Source organism: Delphinapterus leucas, chromosome 3 (genome assembly GCF_059928025.1).
Source record: "Delphinapterus leucas isolate spDelLeu-1000000601 "Yukka" chromosome 3, BTC_Dleu_Yukka2, whole genome shotgun sequence".
Classification (NCBI taxonomy): domain Eukaryota; kingdom Metazoa; phylum Chordata; class Mammalia; order Artiodactyla; family Monodontidae; genus Delphinapterus; species Delphinapterus leucas.
This window is the reverse complement of record NC_143131.1, coordinates 31810924-31818201: the sequence shown is the minus strand read 5'-3', so window position 1 is coordinate 31818201 and position 7278 is coordinate 31810924.

The window sequence follows — 7278 nt, the reverse complement described above, 5'->3', positions numbered from 1 at the left end:
GACCTCAGATTTGATTTCCATGGTTTCAGGAAAGGGAATATAATACACATTAACAGAGGTGCAAGACTTGTATATTGCAAGAATTTGGCCACAGAGCCAGAAATTTCATAAGAGTTACTTATGATGTATATATTCATCCTCAATATCCTAGAGATTCTAAGGGTTCTTCGTGGACATAGTTTGCTTTCAGCATAATCAGTACTTCTTTAAGTACAGCGATGTTACAAGGCAGAGGCTTAAAAAATTCAAATACGTCACTCTAAAGTCAGCTGCAGAAACAACGCATAATTCATGCTAATGAAAATTTGTGAATTTCTTTAGAAATCTTGATTTTATTTCTACTAAATAGCTCAGCAGTTCTACAAATTTTGTGATTCCATTTAGCACAAGGCAGTTCTGATATGGGACATGAATGCACACTCCAAGTAACATCTACCCACTCCCCATGTTCTGGTTTGAATATTAATAAGTATAGTTCTTTCACCAACTCATCAGTTCTTTTATTTTTTTCTCTGCAGTCTCAAGTTCAGTATATTCAGTTACCCTGCTTGCAATACCAAACAAAATATAATCATGTTAGCTATTTGGGCTCTATTATGCACTGAATGTTTGTGTCCTTCACCAAAATTCATATGTTGTAGCCCTGACTCTCAATATGATGGTATTAGGAGATAGGGCTTTTGAGAGGTAATTAGGATTACATGAGGGCGTGAGGATACAGCCCCTATTATGAGATTAGTGCCCATAACACCCCTCCCTTTCATCTCCCAAGCACCCCACCAATTCAGTCAACCACCAAATCTTCACTTTGTCTTCAAAGTACCTGCTGAAGCTGTCACTTCTCTGTCTCCAGTCTTAGTCACTAGTTATCATTGGTAGCCAGAAGTGATTGCCATCTTTTCTCACCTGTTACTGCAACAGCTTACTTTCTGGGCTTCTGGCATCCACAATGACCCCCCTCCAACTCTTTCTCCTGCCGCCACAGCAATCTTTTGAAAACATAAATTTGATCATGTAAGCCTCCTGCTTAAAAATCTTTAAATGGTTCTCATTACTCTTAAGATAAAGATTAAAATTCTTAATGTGGAGCAAGGCTCTGCATAGTGTGCCCTTGCCTACCTTTCCAGCCTCATCTCACATTAATCTCTACCTTGCAATCTGTGCTTTAGGCACCCTGGCTCTCTTCCCAGTGCTTTGAACGATACCGTGCTCCCTGCTGCCAAGGACCCCACAATTCCTTTCCTTTAGGGCACTAATATCAGTTTGCATTTATACATTTACTGGTATGATTATTTGATTTATGTCTGCCTTTACCACCTAAACTGTGAATTCCACTACAGCAGGGACCATGGCTGGTTTACCAGCACCTAACAGAATATATACTTGATAAACATTCACTGAATGAATAACTGAAAAATAAATGAATGAAAAAAAACTAGATGATCATATTCACTAAAATAAGTTACAGATAAAATTCTAAATTTTAAATGTAAAAACAAAATAGATCCACTTAAAAATTATAGATTACTTGGGTAAATTAACAGAACTCAGGATGTGAACAGACTTTTTAAACAAGTATTTTGGGGCTTCCCTGGTGGAGCAGTGGTTGAGAGTCCGCCTGCCGATGCAGGGGACACGGGTTCGTGCCCCGGTCCGGGAAGATCCCACATGCCGTGGAACGGCTGGACCCGTGAGCCATGGCCGCTGAGCCTGCGCGTCCGGAGCCTGTGCTCCGCAACGGGAGAGGCCACAACAGTGAGAGGCCCGCGTACAAAAAAAAAAAAATATATATATATAAACAAGTATTTTGGAGGAAATCATGAAAAAACAAAGCACTGCTTATAATATCAAAGATGTAAAAACTTAAATGTCTATCAATTGAATGTTATAAAAAGTATATATATTTTTTTTAAAAATTAGATTCTAAGAGAATAAGCACATAATAGAGTATAAAAATCAGAGTATACATATATATACGCATAAATATTATAATTCCAACTTTATAAGTTAAAAATTGGTTAAGAGAAATACACCAAATGTTATCTCTGAAAGGTAGGCTTAAAAGTAATTTTCTTTCCCATACTTTTTTTTTAAATACAAACTTTTTATCATTGACCAAGAACAACCAACCAAAGATACATACTTTTAATGTTATTTAAAAATTATACTGAAATATTACTGAGTCTTGACAGATCATCTTAACTTCTATGGAATGAAGGATTTCTATGTTTATAATTAATTCAGAACTTAAAAGTGATTTAAATTACCCTGTTTACTTTTCTTAGACTAATAGAATTCTGAGACTAAAATATGACCAAAATTTTTTTAAATGGAGACTAAAGAAAATCCTCAATTAAATACTAAAAATCTCAATTCAATAGTTATTTAAAGAATTCACCATAATAATTATGCTCATAACAGAATTGCAAAGATGTGAACTTATTAATATAAAATATAATACATCATATCAAGCAATTAAATCAGAAAATATACAGGATCATCTCAACATGCCCAAATCAGTATTCATCATCCATCACATGTACAATCACTCTGAAAGCAAGACAGCAGGGATGAGAAATTATTCAATAAATGGTGCTATGAAAACTGACTGGACATCTGAAAAAATCTATTCAGTGTCTCACTCATTTCCACATACCAAATTCTACCTATTTCAAACAGGTAGAGTTGAAAATCAAGCAGTACAATATGGATTAATGGAACAGAAGAAAGAACCCAGAAATACAGTCCACACACCTACAGTCAATTAATCTTTGACAAAGGACGCAAGAATATCCAATAGAGAAAAGAAAAGAAAGTATCTTCAGCAAGTGGTATTGGTAAAGCTGGACAGCCACATCAATGAAGTTAGAACACTCCCTCATACCATACACAAAAATAAACTCCAAATGGCTTACAGACTTAAATATAAGGACACCATAAAACTCCTAGAAGAGAACATAGGTAAAACATTCTCTGACATAAATCGTACAGATGTTTTCTTAGATCAGTCTCCCACAGCAATATAAACAAAAGCAAAAATAAACAAATGGGACGTAATCAAGCTTATAAGCTTTTGCACAGCAAAGGAAAACATAAACAAAACAAAAAGACAACCTACGGACTGGGAGAAAATACTTGCAAATGATGTGACTGATGAGGGCTTAACTTCCAAAATATACAAACATTTCATACAAATCAATAACAAAAAAAAACAAACAACCCAATTGAAAAATGGGCAGAAGATCCAACTAGACATTTCTCCAAAGAAGACTTACAGATGGCCAACAGGCACATGAAAAGATGCTCATCATTGCTAATCATTATAGAAATGCAGATCAAAACTACAATGAGATACCACTTCACACCAGTCAGAATGGCCATCATTAAAAAGTCTACAAATAACATATGCTGGAGAAGGTGTGGAGAAAATGGAACCCTCTTACACTGTTGGTGGGAATGTAAATTGGTGCAGCCACTATGGAAAACAGTATGGAGGTTCCTCAAAAAACCAAAAATAGAACTACCATATAATCCAGCAATCCCACTCCTGGGCATATACCTGACAAAACTATTATTCAAAAAGATACATGCACCCCTATGTTCACAGCAGCACTATTTACAATAACCAAGACATGGAAACCTAAATGTCCATTGACAGATGAATGGATAAAGAAGATGTGGTACATATACACAATGGAATACTACTCAGCCATAAAAAAGAATGAAATAATGCCATTTGCAGGAACATGGATAGACCTAGAGATTATCCTACTAGTTGAAGTAAATAAGACAAAGACAAATATCATATGATATCATTTATGTGGAATCTAAAATATGATACAAATGAACTTATTTACAAAACAGAAAAAGACTAACAAACATAGAAAACAAACTTATGGTTACCAAAATGGAAAGGGGGTGGGAGAGGGGAAAATTAGGAGTTTGAATTAGCAAATACAAACTACTATATATAAACAGATGAACAACAAGGTCTTACTGTATAGCACCAAGAACTATATTCAATGTCCCATAATAAACCATAAGGGAAAAGAATATGAAAAAGAATATATATATTTACATATAACTGAATCACTTTGCTGTACACCAGAAACTAACACAACATTGTAAATCAAGCATACTTCAATAAAAAAAAAAAAACAAGCAGTACGAATCTTGAAGAAAATATAAAGGTTTTATTCCAAATATTTTAATGAGGAAGGATTTCAAAACTAAAAAAAAAGTATGAAATATTTTTAAAAGAGAAAATATGGATAAATTAAATTATAATATTCATAATCATAGGTGAAAGAATCCAACATTTTTGGGATTAATGATCAAATATAATCTAAATTCTAAGTAGAAAATTTGTCCTTGTGGTATAAGCTAAGCAGACTTTTACAGTAAGTGATAAATCAGAGACTTTCTTCATTTGTTCCTTGGTAGTTTGTGCAGGACTTAATACATACATATCAATATGTTCTTAATATACCTACTCTTTTAAAAAAAATATATCTTTTCCCCCAGCTACTCTTGTAGTTTCAGTAGCAACACAGTGCTTGGCTAGGCACTCAATAAATGTGTTTTGAATGAATGACCCCCAAACAACCACATTTCAATAAAAAATTAAGAGTTTCTGGTTTTTTCTCCCTTCTCATATACTATCAGGGCAAAAAATATTCCATAGCTTGGCATAAAAACTAGGGAGAAAAATCAAGGACTGTAAATTGGGATAAGGCTTACTAAATTACACATTTTGGCAAATCACTAACTTTTTTTGTGGACAGGTTGACAAATATGATATTGCCTGTGCCTAATCAATTTTAACATGAATTAACTACACTGAGTCACTATACCACTATTTCCCAAATTAATTCACAGAACATTAGTCCTGCAAAATGATCCAGAAATAAAGGATTCTTAGGACTTCCCTGGTGGTCCAGTGGTTAAGATGCCATGCTTCCGATGCAGGGCGTGTGGGTTCAAACCTTAGTCGGGGAGCTAAGATCCCACATGCGAAAGCCCCCCCCCAAAAAACAGACTTTTTAGCCATATTTCCATCTTGAAGATTTATCATGCATATCAACATATTGAATGTTCTGAAAAGTTCCTCGGTAAAGAAGCCTGTTGTTAAATTTTGTTTGACACAACATTTTTGGTCATGAAAAGTTTTTGTCATATAACTGCTCTTAATATCTTTAACATTAAAGTACTTTTCTGTGGAAAACCACATGGAGTGAATAAACATTGTTCAAAATGTGTTTTTTTAAATAAACCAAATAGGCCCACATTGTTAAAACAGAATTGTCAACTACATATTGTTAGAGCATATGGAGTTTTGCTATATAAATAAGCTGTTATTTAAAGTCAACACATATTAACATTTACTGTTATTTTTTCAATACTTTTAACAAATTAAACCTTCAGTTTTAAAAGTAAGTTGTGGACTTCCTTGGTGGAGCAGTGGTTAAGTGTCCACCTGCCAATGCAGGTGACACAGATTCGAGACCTGGTCTGGGAAGATTCCACATGCCGCAGAGCAACTAAGCCCTTGCGCCACAACTACTGAGCCCGTGTGCCACAACTACTGAAGCCTGCGTGCCTAGAGCCCATGATCCACAACAAGAGAAGCCACTGCAATGAGAAGCCTGTGCACTGCAACAAAGAGCGGCCCCCTCTGGCTGCAACTAGAGAAAGCCCGCGTGCAGCAACAAAGACCCAATGCAGCCAAAAATAATAAATTAATTAATTAATTTAAAAAAAGTAAGTTGTGCAAATGTAAGTAATTTATTCAGGTAAAATCAATAAGATATTTTTAAAACTCTGAGGTGGCAGGATTTATATGGAAGGAGAAATACAATATTGCAAGAATGGGTCAATTTTTAGCCTATTTTAATAAAATAGAAGCAAATGTTATATTTTAGTCTAATCTTTATTATTGAAATTTCATTTCTAATAGAGAATTTCATCAAGCACACACCGTAAAAATTTAGATTTAAATAAGTAATTGATAGGACTTGGGATAATCACTTAACTCTTATCGATAAGTCATTTAACTCTAAACCTTTGTTTCCTCATCTATAAATTAGAAATTATAGTTGTGGCTAACTCATACGGCTAAGGGTACAAATTAAAGGACATAATACTTGTAAAGTTTTAGCACAATGCCTGGCACATAATTCTAAATAAATGTGATTATTGGACTATCTCAAGTTTTAATTCTAACTCTGATATTAGGCAAATTACCCAAAATAAACCAGTGTTCATATTTGTTTTGATGTGGACCATTTTTTAAAGTCTTTATTGATTTGTTACAATATTGCTTCTTTTTTTTTTATGTTTTGTTTTTTTGGCTGCGAGGCATGTGGGATCTTACTCCCTAACCAGGGATGGAACCTGCACCCCCTGCATTGGAAGGTTTAGTCTTAACCACTGGACTGCCAGGGAAGTCCCCTCAGTGTTTATATTTTTAAAATACTATCTAGCTCATAGGACTGATGTAAATATTTTGCAATGAAAAAACAATATTTAAAAAATTATTAGATACCACTTGAGAATTTAAAAACTGCTTTCCCTCTTTGATTTCTCCCCTCCTCCAAAAATAAAGATTAGGAATTAACTTTGCACAGATTTTTCTGAATCATTCCATGTTCCTGAAATTATAAACCAAGAAACATCCTTGGCTTTACTAAGAAATGAAAATGCAAAAAAAAAAAAAAAAAAGAATATGCTGTGACTAAACTACATAAGATCGTACCAATTTCACTGATGAATAAACTATTTGAAAATGATCGGCCCAAGTCACAGAGAATTTAAGGAAAAGGCAAAAAGAAGCTGTGCAAGTCCTGATACTCAACTCATCATCACATGAAATAAAAGCCCAGGCTATATACAGCTACTTATATCCAAGTTCTCATAGAAATAGTACATGTACTACAGCATTCTTGGTTATTGCTTATTATATGGTCTAGAGAAAAAAAAAAGATTACTAATATTCTTGACTTAATTGGTTCAAAGGAAAGGATTTTAAAATGCTTTTCACGTCTTCAATTCTGCTTTGGTTAAAAGCAAATGACAAAATGGTGTAATTAGTATATGCTGTGATGGGAAAGCATCCTGAATCTCAACGTCTATATTTCATTTTGGTTCTACGATCAACTAGTAATCCGACCATTTAAAATTGGTCTTTCTGGTTAAATTGTTTCAACTTAAAGCCAGGTAGATAACCTAAGTGACTGCTGCAGTCCTTTACTTAGAGGCAGCAGATATTGTGGAAAAAGC